This window comes from Lissotriton helveticus, chromosome 1_1 (genome assembly GCF_964261635.1).
Source record: "Lissotriton helveticus chromosome 1_1, aLisHel1.1, whole genome shotgun sequence".
Taxonomy (NCBI): Eukaryota; Metazoa; Chordata; class Amphibia; order Caudata; family Salamandridae; genus Lissotriton; species Lissotriton helveticus.
This window is the reverse complement of record NC_136057.1, coordinates 20,922,703-20,942,243: the sequence shown is the minus strand read 5'-3', so window position 1 is coordinate 20,942,243 and position 19,541 is coordinate 20,922,703. Positions and strand designations below refer to the sequence as shown.

Sequence of the window (19,541 nt, the reverse complement as noted above, 5' to 3'; positions counted from 1 at the left end):
GTCTTTGGCAGTAATAGTGCTCAGCCTCTTATCCTTGGTTTGGGGCTGCAGTAGGCCTTGCATTGGCCTCTGCTCTCCAGTCTACGTTCCTCTTTTGTTGGGGAGGAGGTGCGCCAGCCAGTCAGGGCAGGAGGCAGCTCTTCTCGCAGCAGGCAGGCGTGGCAACACACGATGTCCTTGAGGCAGTAGTGGCATGTGGCTCTGTTCTTCGCAACAGCATCGGCAGCAAGTGAGCCCTTTGACTGCTATTGGGCTGCCCCCTTCCAGATGGGTGAGCCTTTGGGTTACTCGCTCGGACCTTGCTTGAACGATACTTTGATGCAAAGCTCTTTCAGGTATAGGTCCGGGGTCTGTTGTCTAGGTTGCTTCAAGGACTTTCTGGCCAGCTGCAGCTGGATTGGATTTGGCGTACATGTGCCACGGACAGCCACTCAGTCACTTCCGCATACTTGGACCTCGAAGCAATGGCTTTCAATTCCTGTGGAGTAGTCCACACGGAAACACAATTGACCTATGCCTGTGGGATAGCCACAATCTTAATCTGTATGGCAGCAAGTCAGGAGGGCATACCAGTCAGGAGGGTGTCCCTACTTCAGCAGCACATGCTGCTTGGGCACAAGCAAGTGCCGCTGCTACAACGGCAGAGTCGAAAGGAGTACCAGCTCAGGCAAACTTTGGCAGTGCTGTAAATCCTCCTCTTCTGCGTCATTTGCAACTCAAAGCTAATAACTAGGCCAGACACGCTCTTCACAAGTCTCTTATGGATGGACCCACAGCATCAGAGTCAACTTCTCTTGTCCACACCTGTAGTCAGCTCCTCCCGCAAGGTTGCTCGCTCATTCCCCTTTTGTTCCAGGCAGGACATTAAACGAGTTTCAGCACATGGAAAACAGTTCTTCCTCCAGATCAGACTCAGGTGAAGTACCCTTCCCTCTAGGAACCTGCCTTTCCGGTAGACACTGCCTCTGGTTGAGCAGTAGTCGTTTAGATATTCCGTGGAGCATCCCCTCCTTGGGTAGAGAGAACTAGAAACTGGAACAACAAGTGTTTCAATAGCTCCCAATTTTATCCAGATGGGAGACAAGGGATGTGTATTCTGTCTTGCCTACAGAACTAGTCTGGGTCTGATTTCATGCATGTGTTCATCTCAGGCACCTTTGTCTAGAGAGATGCTATTCGCAACAGGGCATCTCTCCAGGATTGAGAGGCACAAAACAGGGCGGGCAATTTTCACTTGACTATCAACTGCCACATGTGACAGTCATCAGGAAGAAAGGCAACAGGCAGACTCCCTTTTTAAGGGCCTTTGACACTAACAACAGGAACTGCAATCCCATGGTTAACTACTTCCATAAATGGTGTTCTTGAGGAAGACTTATCAGCAGCCCTCGGTCTTAAGAGGATCTAAGTAAATATTTAAGGGGTCAATCAGACCAGGGCACCAGAGTTGTCACACAATATATACTTCACCGTGCGCTCAGGTTCTCAGTACTAATACCTGAATTTATCAGTAGCTGCAGAATTTAAACAAGTGGGCCAGTAGGCCTTTACTCTTGAGATATGGATAAAAAGGACTGGTCATGTTATGAATTCTAAAAACCACGGACTACTGCCAAGACTTTGCTACATGCACAAACCTGCAACAAGGACACTAAATCTCTGCCATGATGGAGGGCCCGCTTGGTGCCCCCACCCAGGTCCAGGATCAGACTCATTATAAAAAGCAGGCCTAAGCCATCAAACACAAGCTAGATCAATGTGAGACTGGGGTCAGAGTCCAAAACTTAGATACCCAACACTCATAGTTTGGGCACACACGGCAGAGGACACCATTTTACACCATACAGGGGAAATTCCCATCCCAACAAAAAAATTAAAATAAGTAAAGTAGTATAAACCAAAAAATGTTTAACAACTAAACTTAAACAAGACAAACAATTTAAATAAAGCACATTGATGAGAAACTCTCAATATAAGACTAAATGAACATAGGTCAAGTAGGCAAACTGTAATGAAAATGAAAAAAGCAGAATAATATTGGGGAAAAAGGAGGATGCAGATGGCGGTGAGGGGAAGCATGGCGGCCGCAAGCTAGACGGTCGAGGCCCCTGCTCCCATGAGTTTCGTTTGGCCTCAAGCAGGGACTAACCCGGTCTTCCCTGAATGTAACTAAAAGTAGTGCTATTTTTTACCCTTTCCGGCTCCTGCTTCCAGGGTTATTGTTCCTCTCCCATCGGGTGATTTTCCCCCCGACTTTGATGACGTATATCACGCATGGCCCTGGAGCTCCACAGGACTCTGCTGGCACTTCAGGCATCGCAGTGGGAAGGCACGGCCCGAGAGTGGAGGTGCAGCAGCGTTTTCTGCTTCCAGGTCCGTGTCACTGGCGGTAGAGTCAGGACTGGCACTACTCCAGTTTGACTCCCAGTAACGGCGGCGGAGTCGGCGGCTCTCTGTTGGGGGAATCAAGCATACAGGTAGGATGCTTAGAGTCTGGACCTTGCAGCAAGTATTTGGTGGCTCATACCCAGCGAGAAGGTAAGAGCAAAGTTGGACTTTTGCGGGACATTAATTCTATTGTTTTCTGTAAGGGATATCGAGTGATTCCCCGTGTTCTGCCCAGTCAAGTTCTCAGCAGAGTCTCTGGGTCTTTTTATTGCATGGAAACATGTGAGGCAAGCGAGCAGCAGCAGTCTGATCTCCCTTCCCCGAGAGCCTGCAGATATACGCTGCGGGCTAGGGCAGTTCGAGCACATGGTATTATTGATATCCCTCAGACACCCCTTCCACCGAACGTCTCCACCAGTAGTGGAAGTGCGTGTATTGGATAAGATATTGGATAAGCAAGCTAAGTTTAAAGGAGCTAGTATTGATCCCGCAGCTGAGCCTAAAGGAAGAGGAAAGGGCAGGGGTAGGGGTAAGAAAATAGTGTCCTCAAAAGTGAAGATAACACCTTCCCTAAAATCATTCTATAAGGTTTTGTCTACGTCCTCCTCTACGATATTGGATCCAGACAAGGCTCCAGATAAGGGTGTTTCCGGGAGGCTGCAACCTGTCATTATATTAGACCCTGCACAACACAGTTTTCCCGATAGCTCAGATCTTTCGCTAGTAGTCATGCAATCCCCAGCCATTAGGTTGTCCTGGGAGATACAGTAATGAGCGCTGAGAGTTCTGGTGCGTCAGGAGTCTCCAATTCTAATTTTGTCATCCACCCTGCAGTCGGTGTCTCAAATAGGTTTACTGTTTTCGAGGCGAGTGAGGCCTGTGAAGGTCAACAAGATTCTCCCTCTGTGACTGTTGATCCTGTTGATTCTGGGACTACTTCAGGCATTTCAAGTCCAGTGGGCTCTTCTGGGTCCCTGACAGATATTTTATTATCTTTGAAGGATGAAATGGGAAATAGGTTCAGTTTCTGAGACCAATCAAGCTGCGATTCAAGCCTCCTGTGTGGTGTTAGCTCAAAAGTTGGAGGAGGTCTCTTTGAGAACGGATGCATTAGAACAGGAGCTACCGAAAACCAAGGAGGCGCTCCATATGTCAAAAACGGAGATGACAAAATTAGCAAATCAGAATAAAGCACTGAAGGAGGACCTTGAGCATCTTGAGAACTATTCTAGGAAGAATAATTTGAGACTTATAAATGTCTCAGAAGCAATCGAAGGTGCAGATATTAGAGGATTTGTAATCTCTCTGTTAAAAGAAACTGTGTTAAAAAACTTCCCCAATGTAGATCTTGCCCAGGAGATACAACGGGTGCATTGCGAACCATTTAAAAGGAATCTGGCTAAGCAAAAGCCAAGGAAAATATAAATTAATTTCCTAACGTATACTGTCAAAGAAGCATCTCTTTCCTCGGCTTTAAAGGAGAGCAGTATATCATCAACAGCCTTTTCTAGTTCATTCTCTTTTCTTATTAGATCGGATGTCTCGCATATCACTGCAACAAAACAATGGGAACTGGGCAAAGAATGGAGGCTTTGAACAAATTGGGGGCTAAGGCGCAACTGAAATTCCCAGCATCTTTGCAAAGTTATGTGGGACAATCATGTATATGCTTCGCTCAGTTGAAGATGCCAATTTGCTCATAGAAAAAAACATATATATATATCCTCAATCTCACCGTATAAGCCGGCTGTTAAGGTGGATATGGGTTTTATTTTTAGATGGCATGGCCCTTCCTTATGAGTAACAAGGTTAAATGTATTACCTGGAATGATAATGGATTAAGGTGTCCTCGTAGACAAAGGCTGGTCATGAAATATCTAGAATTATCCCCTGCTCAGATCTGTCTTATTCAGGAGACACATTTAAGTTATGAAGAAAGTAGATCTATCTTCCCTAAATATCCTTGGGTCGAATATTTTTGCTCCTCTGAACAGACAGTGCACAGCAAGGAGGTCGCCATATTGATAAAACGGGGAGTAGGATGTTCCATCAAATCTATCCAGTCCGATCAGTCAGGGAGGTGGTTAGTGACTTTTTTAGGTTTTGGAGGGTTTGAACTTGCATGCGCCTCTTTTTATGGTCGCAACAGTGATGACCCGATGTATATTTGCAAATTACAATCAAACATGCTTGAAATAGTATTGCCAGTATTAATTAGAGGTGATTTTAATGTCTTATTTGACCCTAAGAAAGATAGATCAAATCAGAGTCACTTTGTACGACGAGCATTGGAAAATATGTTAGATGATTTAGACCTGGTAGATGTTTGGAGGGTAAAAATGGCAATAAACAAGGGTTTACGTTTCACAGCATGAAACACGCCCATTCTTCTAGATTGGATTATGTACTATCAGATAGGCCAAGTGTGGTCAATATTACTAGGATTACGGTTTTGCCTAGTCATGTTTCTGACCATGCCCCGATATTGTTTTCATACGTTGGGAAAAGGCCAAACCTATCCCTCAGATGGACACTCAAAAGGTCCATGCTGGTAGATGTTGATATAGCAAGGGCACTTAAATCAGCCACTGTAGACTATTTTGGTGATAATATCAGATCTACATCCATGGATTATGTTTGGGAAGGATTTAAAGCTAACATCAGGGGCATCCTACATAGTCTTATCTGCTCAAAGAATAGGGCAGGTGCTCGGGAGCTACAGACTCTGGAGGAAAAAAATATTTCATTGGCGAAGGAGCGGTCCCAGGGTATCTCTGTTTGAAAGATGCCCGCCAGGAATATAAGGGGAAGTTAGATCATAAATTTAGGGCACAGTGGATCACAAAAAATATATAAAACTTCGAGTACGGTGAGAAGGCAGGTGCACTCTTGGCGAGGAAAGCAAGAGTAGACTGCTCAAAGAATAACATTAATGAATTGATAATAAATGAAAGCGGGGATAAGTCAAGTAGAGTGGGGGCTATGCAAGCCTTCCTTCTCTCTTTATTCGCAGAACTCTACCAGGTAGAAATTGTGCCCACCTCTGATACGCTTCAAAGTTGGTTGAAGAGTAAATCTCTACCAACGTTAACTAACGAGGGTTGTGGTCGTTTAGATGCCCCAATTACTGAGATTGAAATTAAAGAACAAATAAGAAAATGTAAAAACAACAAGGCAGCTGCTACGGACGCGCTCCCCTGTGAGAATTATAAACTACTCATTGAGAAAGTGGCCCCGATAATGGCTATCTTATTTAACACGGTGTTTAGAGTGGGAGGTCGGGTCCCGAATTCCTGGAAAGAAGCAACTATCATTTTCATTTTAAAACCTGGGAAGGATCCCTTAAAAGCAGATTCCTACAGACCAATCTCTCTGCTGAATGCAGATTATAAAATCTTCATGAGCGTTTTGGCTGGGAGATTGGACAAGGTGGCACCTCAGATGATAAACCCGAATCAAAAAGGGTTTATCACCGGGAAATATATCCAGGAGCAGACCCAGCAGCTAATTGGTAACATCGATTTGGCAATAAGTCGAGCAGATCCCTTGGCCGTAGTGGCATTCGATCGGCTAAGGCATTCGACAGAGTCTGTTGGGTATATCTCTGGGAGGTACTTAGACTGATGGGTTTCGGTCCTCTCTTTGTTCAAACCTTAATAAACTGTTATCAAGGTGCCTCCGATAAGATTCTGTTAAATGGTATGCTAACCTCTAGCTTCAATATTCATAGAGGAACTAGACAGGGCTGTTCTATCTCCCAGTTGCTCTTTGACATCTATATAGAGCCATTAGCACAAGCTATAAGATTAGATGGTGCAATCTCCCCCTTCAAATCTCAGCAATATTGTAGTAAGTTGGCTCTCTATGCCGATGATTTGTTGCTATATACGGATAATCCCGGGGTGGTTATTCCAAGGGCTGAGACCCTGTTAGCAGAATTCGGTTCACTATTGGGATACTTAGCTAACACTGCCAAAACCGAGGTGATGTGCTGGAACATTGATGGCTGGGATGGCATTACAAGTAAAGAGTTTAAATATCTGGGTATCACCATTGTTTACGACTTAGACAAAATCCCTCAGATTAATTTGAATAGGATCACAAAAGAAGTGGATGGTACATTTGCAAGATGAAAAAATCTCCCATTGACAATTTATGGTAGGGTCAACTTGGTGAAAATGGTTATTTTACCCAAACTGACTCATCTGTTTAACGCCATCCCCCTTGAATTCCCCAGGAAAGATATATGTAAAATCCAGAGTAAGATTGGGAGTTCAAGATCAAAACGATACTGAATGAAGCCGGTTGTCATACTAATCATCGTCAAACAGTTCCTCCACACAGTATCAAGTGAAAGCGAAGAAAATGGTTGTGCCATGTCGATGTCTACTTCAGAAAAGCGTGTGCATGTTGGACTAGCTGCATGCGCAGAAAAATGTCAGTCTAAGAAAAGTCAACATGCTAAAGCACCAGTCGTTCAAACATTGTCCGAAAATTACATAGAAAATAAACGGTTGTTCGATACCTTTCATCAATCGACAGTGGTGTGTTGATAAACATTATACATTGGCTGTATTGACACCGTTAAAAAGTCAAAGTACATTTGTAGCGACAATAAAACACAAGAAAACGAACAAGCAAGTACCCATCCATATGCTTCAAGAGGCAGCGTCAAGTGCCTGTCTATTCAACTTCAGCACAGCCGCTGATATGAAACTGATTTCCGTGAACTACAACATGAATGCTCACCATGAAATAGTAAGTCAGTTCCCTTAGTTGTTTCAGGGTTCGGGAAAGCTTAAGACAATGAAAGTAAGGTTGCATACTAATGAAGCCGTTCGTCCTGTTGCTCAAAGACATAGGCAAATTGCTTTTTGTTTACAAGATGCGGTTGAAAAAGAACTTGAATCATTACTAAAGCTTATCATTGAGCATTGCACTGGTGCCATGCCATGGGTTTCTCCCATCGTGGTAGTGCCTAAAAAGAACAGTGAATGGGCAGTATGTATACGCGTTGACTTGAGTCAGGCAAACAAGCCAATTGAACGAGAACGACATTGAGGTCCACTCATTGCTGATATGATAACACAATTAAATGGTGCGAAGATTTTTCTCACCTTGATTTGAATATAGGTTATAATCAGTTGGAACTCGAAGAAAACTCCAGGTACATTACAACCGTTTCTACAGATGCTGGTCTGTTTCAATACAAATGGTTAACATTTGGTGTGTTATCAACTGCAGAACTTTTTCAAGACGTAATTTGATGTATCATACAGCCTGTCATGGATGCGTTCAATTATAGTGTTGATATATTGCTTTTCAGAGCTAGCCAAAAAGAGCATGATAAGGTACTCACACAAAAATAGAATTTACTGGGTAATGAAGGTTTGACTTTGAATGCAGACAAATGTGAGTTCCATAAGACAAACTTAAGATTCCTTGGCCATATCTTTTCTGATGGGGGTATGAAACCTGATCCTGCTAAAGTACAAGCGCTGTCCAATGCTGATCCCCAACAAGATGTTTCAATGGTGCATTCATTTCTTGGCACGGCCAGCTACCGCTCTAGGTCAGAGCTGGAAAAATCATAATTTCACTAGACCTGCAGGTCTAGTAACTTGAAACATCTACTCGTCCTAAATGTAATGTACTTGAACTCTGTCTCAGAAAGCCGAGCAAATGTGACAAGTTAACATGATTTAAAGGCATTTTTATTGCTCATTCACTTTGTGAGCAAGCAGGATGCCTTTAAATCTTGCTATCTTCTCACATTTGCTCTGCTTTCAGAGGCAGTGGTCAAAAGTCCGTTTGTCTTCCTACTCGCCAGTAAGGACCTAAAAATAGCTCATCCTAATTAAATCGGGCTTGCAAACGCGAGTGGATTTTTCGAGACCTGTAGATATATAAGAGACTTTTCCACAGTAAGTGCTCAATTGAGGGAGCTGACTAAAAAGAATGTTTAATTTCAGTGGTCACATGAATGTGAGAACGGTTTTAAGAAAATCAAACAAGCTATTGAGAATGCTTATGAAATGGCTTATTTCAATCTGAAACTTCATACAGAAGTTGTTGTTGACAGTAGCCCGGTTGTGTTAGGTGCCATCCTTGCACAGCACAGAGGACACACTGAATGCTCAGGCATATTGTGGCTATGACAGTGGTAGTTTGTCCAAACCAGAATTGGCTTTCTCACAACCTGACAAAGAAAGGTTAGCCGTGATAGGAGCGTGTGAACACTTCCATGTATTCCTGTACAGAAAGCCTTTTACGCTGGTAACTGATCATCAAGCTTTACTAACAATATTTGGAAATCCAAAGGCCAAGATTCCTCATCGCACTGAAGACTACCGCTACAAGAGTACAATTATAAGGAAAGGATCAGTACCCTGCTGACTACTTTTTCAGAGTGCCCATTCAAGGTCATGGCACTTCATCCAAATCAGCTGAAGCTTATATCAACTTCATTGTAAAATCAAACACACCAGCTGCCCTTTCGTTAGCCCAGATTATCACAACCAAGAGCCATAATAGCAGCATACTAAAGTTATAAGATATAATTACATCAGTCATAGAACCAGCACACTTGACCTCTTCACCAATGAGGTTGAATATCAGAAGTACAGAAACGTCAAAGATGAACTGCCTATAACTCAAGAGTTTTATTGCGCGACTCGAGAATCTTGATTCCAGAAAGCCTGCTGCATAAAATTATTGAAGTGGCCCACAAAGGACATAGGGCAATCGTTGCCACAAAAAGAGCTTTCAGAAACCGATTCTGGTTTCCATATCTCGACGAGCAAGTTGAAAAAGAATTAAAGGCTTGTAATTAATGCAACTGTCTATCTACAAAAGTTACTCAACACATCCTGCACATGACAGAACTCCTGAAGCATGTCTGGAAGAAGAGCCATTGTCTTTTTCGGTCCACTAGACACTGTACATTACCCGATGGTGATTGTGGACGAATGCTTATGATTACCATTAACTGAGGATCTCTCTCTCACCACCACTCAAGAAAAAGTAATTGAGAGACTGGGTGGCATCTTTGCCTGCCTTTTAATATTCGGGAGTTTAAGACTTCTTAGAGTATCTAAGTATAACGCAACAAAAGAGCACTCCTCTGTGGTCTCAGGCGAACGGACTGGTTGATAGATTTACGAGTACGCTAAAGAAAGCTGTGCAGACTGCTACACTTGAGAAGCTCAACTTAGAAACTGTGTGAAACTGTACATCGAAAGCTTACCACTCAACACCTCACTAGACCACCAGTGAAAGTCCGGCAACACTGATGTTCGGAAGAGCAATGACAACTAAGATACCCCAGTGGACCAATAATAGAGAAAGAGCTGAGAATGCAACTCATACAAGGGACTTGGTTCAGAAAAAAAAGATGAAAACATATGCTGACCAAAGATGACATGCAGAAAACATCGTCTTCCAGAGAGGAGGCAGATGGCTTGCACGTCAGATGTTGAAAAGAAAATCTGATGCTCCCTTTGATGCAGAACCTCTCCAGAACCAAAGCACACATGGTGACTGCCCAGCGCCCTCAGAAATCTATTACCTTCTTCTAGCTTTCAGGTTTGATTCATAGTTCATCAGATCTCAATGGTGAAAAAGAGACAGACTCTAAAGCACCCAATCAATCAATCATGATTTGTATAGCTTGATTACTCACCCGTGAGGGTCTCAAGGAGCAGGTGGAGGCAGGCTGCTGATCCGTCTGGGCGCTAGGGTTCAGTCGATGAACCAGGTCTTGAGATCCTTCCTGAATTAGGTCAGCAACGGGGATTGCCTGAGGTGGAGAGGCAGGGTGTTCCAGGTCTTGGTGGCTAGGTAGGAGAAGGATCTTCCTCTGGTCCAGGTTTTGCGGATCTGTGGCACAATGGTCAGGGCCAGTTAGGCGGAGCAATGGTGTCTGGTGGGTACGTGAAATGATAGGCTGTGGTTCAGATAAGCTAGTCCTGCGTCGTGGAGGGCTTTATAGGCATGTGTCAAGAGCTCGAAAGTGATCCTTTTGTTGACTGTGAGTCAGTGAAGTCCTTGCAGGTGTTCGGTGAAGTGGATGGGGAGGGGAATATTGAGGATCAGTCTGGCTGTGACGTTTTGAATGTTCTGTAGTTTCCTGAAGAGTTTTTGGGTGACGCCGGCATAGAGTGTGTTGCCGTAGTTGAGTCTGCTGCTGATAAATGCATCGGTGACTGTCTTTCTGGATTCGGTGGGATCCATATGAAGGTCTTTCAAAGCAGGCAAAGCGTGAGGAAGCATGATGAGGAAACAGCGTTGATCTGGCAGTTCATCATGAGCGAGGAGTCAAGGATGATGCCACGGTTTTGGGCGTGGTCCATGGGAATGGGGGGTGTTCCCAGGGCGGTTTGCCACCGGGAGTCGTCCTAAGCTGAGGGGGTGGATCCCAGGATAAGGACTTCGGTCTTGTCCGAGTTGAGTTTGAGGCAGCAGTCTCACATTGAGGTGGAGACTGCCTTCATCCCGTTGGGAAAGTGGTTTCTGGCAGCTGTGGGTTCGTTGGTGAGGGCTAGGATCAGTAGGGCCATGTAGACGTTGAAGAGGGTGGGGCTCAGTGAGGAGCCCTGGGGCACTCCGCATCTGATCTCTGTGGGTTCTGAGTGGAATGGTGGTAGTCTGACATGCTGTGTCAACCATGACTTCTGCTGCCTTTCCACCATCCCCGTCGCTCCTGGAGATTGATGGTGGCTGGTCTCAACTTCGCACTAAGTTGGGTTCAATCAATTACAGTGACAAAGAGATTAATTGAGGGGATTTAAATGTATATATGGGTACATATTTTGTAAAATTGGTAGGTTTTCGTTTAAGAGGGGGGAGATGGGTCTTGTGAGTTAATAAGTATAGAACCCTTTAGTTATGACATAACTGATAGAGGGCATTGCAGTGAAGGTTGCTTTAGAATGTGGAGTTCGCAGTTGCACACAGAATAATAAAGACCTGTGATTCCGAGCTCCGTGTCTGTAGTCATTCAGTGGTACCCCCCGCTGGGAAGACACTATGCCTGCGGCAGACCATTTGGTGTCGGGCTGCATGCCAACTAACACCCTCCAACCTAACTGGGCAGAGCTATTGGCTACAAACAAAAGAAAAGCTGAAGTTGTTGCACATAACATTGGGCCACTGAGAGATTATTATTGCTCTTAACAGACACAAAGCAACATTCAGTGCTGTGCAAAAAACACTTTAATAGATAACAGGGCAATGTTCAGTAAGTGGCGGATGCCTACTTGCAACACTAAAGGATAAGCCATTTTAGGATGGCGAACTGGGATATAAATAATGAGGGTGGATGACAGCACTGAAGTGTATGGTGGGATGTCACTTTACGAGTGTGAATGCCACTGTCAAGGGGGCATTCTGCAAAATAGGTAGCGTTCACAAGGATGCAAGGGCTTTGTGGCATACCGCAGGAATGGGCTAGGATAAAGCAATGACTGGGTGCCAGCAGCTGGTGTTAATGCATTGCACCTTACAAACAGCAAATGTGCGGCTCCACTGAGAGCACAGGGTTGTAGTAACTAAGCTGACACTTCTAGGGCAGTGACAGTCACTTCTGGGGCAGTGACAGTCCCTTCTAGGGGAGTGACAGTCAGTCACTTCTAGGGCAGTGCCAGTCTCTTTTAGGGCAGCGATAGTCAGTCCCTTCTAGGGCAGTGACAGTCCCTTCTAGGGCAGCGATAGTCAGTCACTTCTAGGGCAGCGACAGTCAGTCAGTCAGTCACTTCTAGGGCAGCGACAGTCAGTCACTTCTAGGGCAGCGACAGTCAGTCACTTCTAGGGCAGCGACAGTCAGTCACTTCTTGGGCAGCGACAGTCAGTCACTTCTTAGGCAGTGACAGACAGTCACTTCTAGGGCAGTGACAGTCCCTTCTAGGGCAGCGATAGTCAGTCACTTCTAGGGCAGCGACAGTCAGTCACTTCTAGGGCAGCGACAGTCAGTCACTTCTAGGGCAGCGACAGTCAGTCACTTCTAGGGCAGCGACAGTCAGTCACTTCTAGGGCAGCGACAGTCAGTCACTTCTTGGGCAGCGACAGTCAGTCACTTCTTAGGCAGTGACAGTCAGTCACTTCTAGGGCAGTGACAGGCCCTTCTAGGGCAGTGACAGTCACTCTTGGGGCAGTGACAGTCACTCCTGGGGCAGTGACAGTCACTCCTGGGGCAGTGACAGTCACTTCTGGGGCAGTGACAGTCACTTCTAGGGCAGCGACAGTCAGTCACTTCTAGGGCAGCAACAGTCAGTCACTTCTAGGGCAGCGACAGTCCGTCACTTCTAGGGCAGTGACAGTCAGTCACTTCTAGGGCTGTGGCATGCCCTTCTAGGGCAGTGTCATGCCCATCTAGGGCAGTGATGGTCCCTTCTGGGGCAGTGCCAGTCACTCCTGGGGCAGTGCCAGTCACTTCCGGGGCAGTGACAGTCACTTCCGGGGCAGTGACTGTCACTTCTAGGTCAGTGACTGTCACTTCTAAGGCAGGGACAGTCAGTCACTTCTGGGGAAGTGCCAGTCACTTCCGGGGCAGTGACTGTCACTTCTAGGTCAGTGACTGTCACTTCTAAGGCAGGGACAGTCAGTCACTTCTGGGGCAGTGCCAGTCACTCCTGGGGCAGTGCCAGTCACTTCCGGGGCAGTGACAGTCACTTCCGGGGCAGTGACTGTCACTTCTAGGTCAGTGACTGTCACTTCTAGGTCAGTGACTGTCACTTCTAAGGCAGGGACAGTCAGTCACTTCTAGGGCAGTGACAGTCACTTCTAGGGCAGCGACAGTCACTTCTAGGGCAGCGACAGTCAGTCACTTCTAGGGCAGCGACAGTCAGTCACTTCTAGGGCAGCGACAGTCAGTCACTTCTAGGGCAGTGCCAGTCCCTTCTAGGGCAGCGACAGTCAGTCACTTCTAGGGCAATGCCAGTGCCTTCTAGGGCTGTGGCATGCCCTTCTAGGGCAGTGTCATGCCCATCTAGGGCAGTGATGGTCCCTCTGGGGCAGTGATGGTCTCTTCTGGGCAGTGCCAGTCACTCCTGGGGCAGTGCCAGTCACTCCTGGGGCAGTGCCAGTCACTCCTGGGGCAGTGACAGTCACTTCCGGGGCAGTGACAGTCACTTCCGGGGCAGTGACAGTCACTTCTGGGGCAGGGACAGTCAGTCACTTTTGGGGCAGTAACTGTCACGCCTGGGGCCGTGACAGTCAGGGCAGTGACGTCCCTTAAACGGACAGAACTCTTGACTGGAATGGGGTCGAGTCGACGCCGCTTCAACTCCCACAGGGAGGCTGTGAAGGCCCCGCACACTGTCCCCGTCCGAAGCAGGGCCAGGAGCCGAGAACAAGCGGCACTGGTAGTTTCCTAACCGGCCAGGAGGCCCGTGAAGGGCCCTGAGCAGCCACGGCTGTGATCTCGGGGCCTCCAGGGGCCTGTCAGGGCCTCGCGGCCCCGCCCCTCATGGCCGCCTTCCCTGGTGCGCGTACCTCACCCGCGCCGGCGCGAGAGTGAAGTGCGCATGGGCGGAGCCGCGCGGCGTGGGCGGAGCCAGAGCCGCACGAGCCTGCTTCCCTCAGAGGAAGGGCCCGCCCCTACGCGCGCGCACAAATCCGGCCATGGGCTCCTTACTCTCAGGACGCTCACTCCGCCTGCTTTTATAATTATATTGTTTTATAGTCACATTTACATAGCGTTTACTGCCTCTGGCGAGGCGTTGAAGCGCTCAATACCTCTACGGGGACGCCGAGTGGATGGAGAGCTGGCCGTGACGTAGGAACGCCGACACGGTGACGTCAGGTCGCGCGCGGCTACGGCCACGCATGACAGTCTTTGAATGATAGTTGGGCCGTCAGACAAGATCCCTCCCAGAAGGCTTGGCGCCGCCTGCTTCCACACTGCGCATGCGCGTCCTTCATGGGCCTCTGTAGTCCTAGATGCGCGTGGGCGGAACCAGACGCGAGGGAAAGTGGGCGGGGATATGGAGCGCAGCGGGGATTCTATTGGATGTTCAGCACGTCAGGGCGGGATCAGAGAGTTGCATGGGGTGGCTAGAGGGCCCCTCTGTTGTGGCGGCGCCATGATGCGGCTGAAGAGGCGGCCATGGAGGACCCCGAGCCTGCTGAACTTGGGCCTTGAAATTATGTGCTCTGCTTCTTGTCTGGCCTAGGAGTAGGGCTGGACTCCTAACTCTTCTTTTCCTGGGTCTCCACGCCTAATGGCGTTATGTAAGCAGCCCCCCCCCCCCGCCTGTAATTACTTTCACTTCAATGAAACTCAGTGTTGAACCCCCCCCTTTCATTTGTTTTTATCAAACAGCTCCCTCATATTTATCTTCACATATGTTGGCAGGTATGCTGTTCGTCCCCTCCTATTTCAATGCACTTTTGTGCGAAATGTCCAGCCTTATGTGTGACACTTTGAATAACACTTTATTGTGAGTAGAAAATGCAGCCATGTACAATATTGACACACATGTCTAAAAGTACACCCCCTTTGTGTAGTGGGAGTGGTTTAGAAATGATCTGCAAAATACCTGCAGTATTCCATAAAAGAGTTCATGCAAGATGGCCATAACTTGTGTTCACTCCTTGGCCTGGAGCAGAAAAGCCTGAGGCTCTTGATCTACACACAGAAAAACAAACCTTGAGTGAAGGATGAAAAGGAGAGGAGATCCAGCATCTGCCATCCTCACCAGAAAAACCTTCAGTCATATAATCTCGGTTTTATGCAGACAGTCATTCAATTTGTTTCAAATAAAATATGGTGGTGGTGGACAGTTACAAAATATGCATTGGTTTTGGTAAAACATGGTATTTAACTTATTTAAATCACACAGCCAGCCTCTCACTCAGTGACTAAGGGCCAGATGTAGGTAATTTTAATTTACCACCTCTTAAATACCGATTTATACCGAATCGGTATTTAAGAGGTGGTAAAATAGAGCGGGGGAGATGTAGGTATTTCGGGTTCGGTAAATACCGAATCGTTAAGATTCGGTATTTACCGATTCTGTAAATACCGATTCGGTATTGCCCATTGATTCCTATGGGCCTTGCAGCCCATAGGAATCAATGGGCAATACCGATTCTGTAATTAAAGAATCGGTAAATACGGATTTTAGCAAGGGTGCAGGGGGTGTCACTTTGGCACCCCAAAAATAGGCATGTGCGCCATGTGGCACACAGACATGCCCTAAGGGCATGTCTGTGTGTCACATGGCACAGGTGTGCATGCACATATGTGCATGCACACCTGGATTCGGTATTTTACCACCCAATTGGATTGGGTGGTAAAATACCGATTCTTAAAGCCCTGTGGCACTCTGACATGTGCCAGCTACATCTGCATTTACAGAATCGGTATTTTACAGAGTCTGTATTTACCGATTCGGTAATTTTACCGAATCGGTAAATACAGAATCGGTAAAATACTGATTCTGTAAATGCATGCCCTACACGGTAATTGGCCACCTACATCTGGCCCTAAGTGCTGGAAGGTATCTGCTGCAGTGTGCACTAGAGGCACTTGACCTCTGGAGACCCCATCGCCAAACCCACTATATCTTACGCCCACCGGGACCACAATTCTTGCTGTAGGAGAGAACAATTCTGGCATCAGTTAACATGTGAAAAGCACTGTGCAGGTTATACCTGTACAGAGAGATACTTTAAAAACACAAACCCCACCCTGTCATGTCTTTGTAACACACTGAGGGCGAGAGAGGTGATTAGAGAGTCTGTGTGTAGTACTTTGCTCAAGAGGTTTTTGTAGTGAGTCTTGGCTTTTTAGTCCAAGGGAGTTGGCTATAGTGTCTGCTTTTGGTGTGGTATTGTACTTGAGCACAATTCTAGACAATGAGAGCACCTGGACCATCATGCCTTGCATGCCCAACTTGTCCCCTCAGTGCCTAATGACTCAGAAATGTTAACTCACCAGTTCCTCTGGTGGTATTCCACCCTTACTAACGTTGTTCCTGTGATGACAATGATGACCCAGCAGGCCCGGCTCCAGGAATTTTTGTTTGGGTGGGCCAATGGTGCATTCGGGTGGGCCACTGAGCTAGTCGCAGCTGGCATGACTCACGGGGGGGGGGGGGCGGGGAGGCAGGAGGGTCACGCAAGGGGGGGTTAATTTAATAATATATATATTTTTTTAATGTAGCTTACGTGGTCCCACATCTTCTCGGCTGCTGCCCAGGATGCAAGCAGCCTGGCTCCCTCCCCAATGGAGCATAATTCCAGTGGCCCTGGTTATATCGATACACCCCAGCAGGCAGCAGTTAATGACTGTGCTGTCTGAACAAATAAACTATGGCGTAAACATTTTCAGTTTTGCTGGTTTTGATTGAAAGGGCTTTATTTTTGTTCCAAGGAAGGAGTACATGATGAAAAATTTGGTCTCTCAGAAAAACCATAACCGTTTCTGTGGTGGCCCTTCTTTGACTGAGGTAACTTAAAAGCTGCACTGCAGTGGCACTATGGCCCAGGAAACTCTCTGCCAAGGCCTCTAGATTAAGTGCCACATCTCAAAGAGACAGGTAAGGTGGGGTTGGTTTCTGGTTAAATTCTGAGTTTGAGATGGGAGGTTGATAGAGCAGTGACTATGCCTTGCCTGGCCTGCATGATTTGGAGTCGGGCCAGCCATCCACTGCGAGGAGGGAGGGAGCAAAACCCAGTTTATTGCCACCATCACTTCCTGTTCCAGGGGGAGTGAAAATTCTGGCCTGCAGTAGCAGCATCTCCCGTGGTGAGGTCTCACTGTCAAACCCTAAATCAGTGGTCTTCAAATGTTTTTGCTAGGAGCCCGTAAAGCAAAATGTTTTGAAGTCGGGGACCCCTGCAATACTTTATGGCAAGGATCGGGAAACAGGAGAGGCAGGGGTGAGCACAAAGGAAGAGCTTTTGAGATCATATCATGGATACTTTTTTTGTAGCTCGTAATCCACAGTAAATGTGAAACTTATAATAACGAAATCATGAAGCAATAACAGAAATTGACTAAAAAACTGTTCTCTCCATAATTTGGTTCTTGTGAACCCCACACACTCCTGGGCCCCAATGCAATTGCACTTTCTGCGCTAACAATAGCTGAAGCCCTAAGTAGCACTCTACCTCCTCTGCCTCTTTCACAACTTACCGACCATGGCTATCACTCCAATCTTGAAACAGGTTATCCATCCCTTTTTTGGTTTTCTGTAGGGAGGACCCGGCCCAAGGGCATTGGGAAACTTTAAATAAGCACCATTTACATTACACAAACACAAGTTCATATTCATTTATTATATATATATATATTTATTTTAGGCACTGGACTTTTAAGTGATTTGAGTGGAGCTGACAGGAGGACCTGAACTAGGTTCCAAAGTAGGAAGCTCTTGCCATTAGGACACAACTCCTCCCTTTTCGAAATAATGAGCTCCAACGTACTGCCCCCACCTTTTTGCAGTAAAGGTGCTCTCATCTCTCTGTGAAACTCCCTTCGTAAAGCTTGACTGGTCACCTTTCTTTTGCTTTTTGCTATATTTGGGTATTAAACCACTATCAATGAGGTGAAACCAATGCCAAGATAGTTTTTACCAAATGTAAAAATGACAAAGTAACAAAGTAGATTTATGACAAAATGTTCTGTATAACCCCACATAGTTTTCCTTTTCTTGCCACATAATTCAGTGAACCCTGCCACATGATTTGGTCTTCCCCTGCCGCATAATTCCAGTGACCCTGGCTTTAATAGGCCTCTCATGACGCTGGACCCTATGCAACTGGTTAAGCAGCACACATAAAAGCAGCCGAGGAGCTAATATATGCTTTATCTGATGCCAGAGTACTTTTTACCACAGGTATGGAACGTGTAGCTCTATAAATACACTAGTTACTATTTCCCACTGTGAAAACCAGGATTCAAATCGGTGACTCTCTGATCAGACACAGAAATCTGCAGTGATTGCTTTAGATATGGAGGTTTATAACGTAAGAGAGTATATTCTCCCAAACTTCATTTCATATGCTTTGTTTTTTCATTTACTGTGTGTGCGTGCGTTTTTTATATATGCAATTATACGAAGATTATTACATGGTTATTAGCATACTGTGTTTACCCTTGAGCCCCGTCTCCCTACTCACTGACGGTGCCCCATGAAACACTCAGGATTAAAGGTGCATACTGTTTATGCTGTTTAACTTATGCATAGAAAAGAAGACAGCCTGTGAACTCACCAGATAAACGTCGACGCTTCCAGGCTATCTTCATTTACAATTCCTTCCTTGCAGACACAGTTGTGCCCCCCTGGGAATGCAGTCACTGACCCCCAGGGAGGCGCGCACCAACGTTTGAAGACCTGTGCCCTAAGGCCAGGCCCGGAGCTCCCACCACATGCTGTGACTAATGGGTTTGGCCCATTGTCATTATATATGTGACAATGGGTCGTGATTATCTGTGCTGGGCTGCGCAGAGGCTACAGCAGCCTCTTGAAGTCAGATCAGGAGAGCCAGCCCGAACACTGGTGGGGGGAAAAAACGGCTCACATCAACCCACGGCCAATGGGCCTCCGGTACCGGCCGATTGCCCGCTTTGCCAATCTAAGGCTCAAGGTTCATGTTTGGGTGGGCCAGGCTCATGTTTGGGTGGGCCAGGCTCATGTTTGGGTGGTCCTGGCCCACCCGGCCTACTCTCTAGAACCGGGCCTGTGACCCAGTCTAAGGAATTCAGGGTGGATGATAGTAGAACGCATAACCCTCAAAGCTAAAAACAATCCATGGAATTAATCTGAAAAAAGAAATAAGATAACCAAAGGACAAGATAAAGCTGCAATACCTTTACAGAATATACAACGTTGCAATCAGAAAAGGCATAAAGGCTCAACTACATTGAGCAGATTCTACATACAAGGCTTCCTACCTAGTCAAAGCACCACACAAAATAATTTCTGAATTCTTGGTTCCAGAATATTCATCATCAAAAAACACATTCTAAAACTATGTGACTTTCTTGTGACTCCATCTGAAGAGTCAAAGAACTCGACAGATACCAGGAGGATTATCCCAAAAATATCAAGATTGTGGTGCCTATTTTCAAGCATGTTCTCGTTAACAGTGCAGCTGCAATCGCACTAGAGCCAAAAGCAACCAACTCTGAAATTGTTTCAGGAGTA

At 46.4% G+C, this 19,541-nt stretch overlaps 1 protein-coding gene across 2 annotated transcripts in view; it reads right to left on the bottom strand.

The window, feature by feature from the left end:
• Positions 1 to 14,256, bottom strand: part of BTBD18 (BTB domain containing 18) — a 98,547-nt gene extending 84,291 nt beyond the window's left edge. Inside the window, exon 1 of one of the 2 annotated variants that reach the window (XM_078674056.1) lies at positions 14,122 to 14,256. The gene's annotated coding sequence lies outside the window, so the exon portion shown is untranslated. Of the gene's footprint in view, positions 1 to 10,069; positions 12,316 to 14,121 lie in introns of those variants that run through there. The other variant, XM_078674066.1, reaches the window with a different exon arrangement.
• Between the last annotated feature and the right edge of the window lie 5,285 nt (positions 14,257 to 19,541).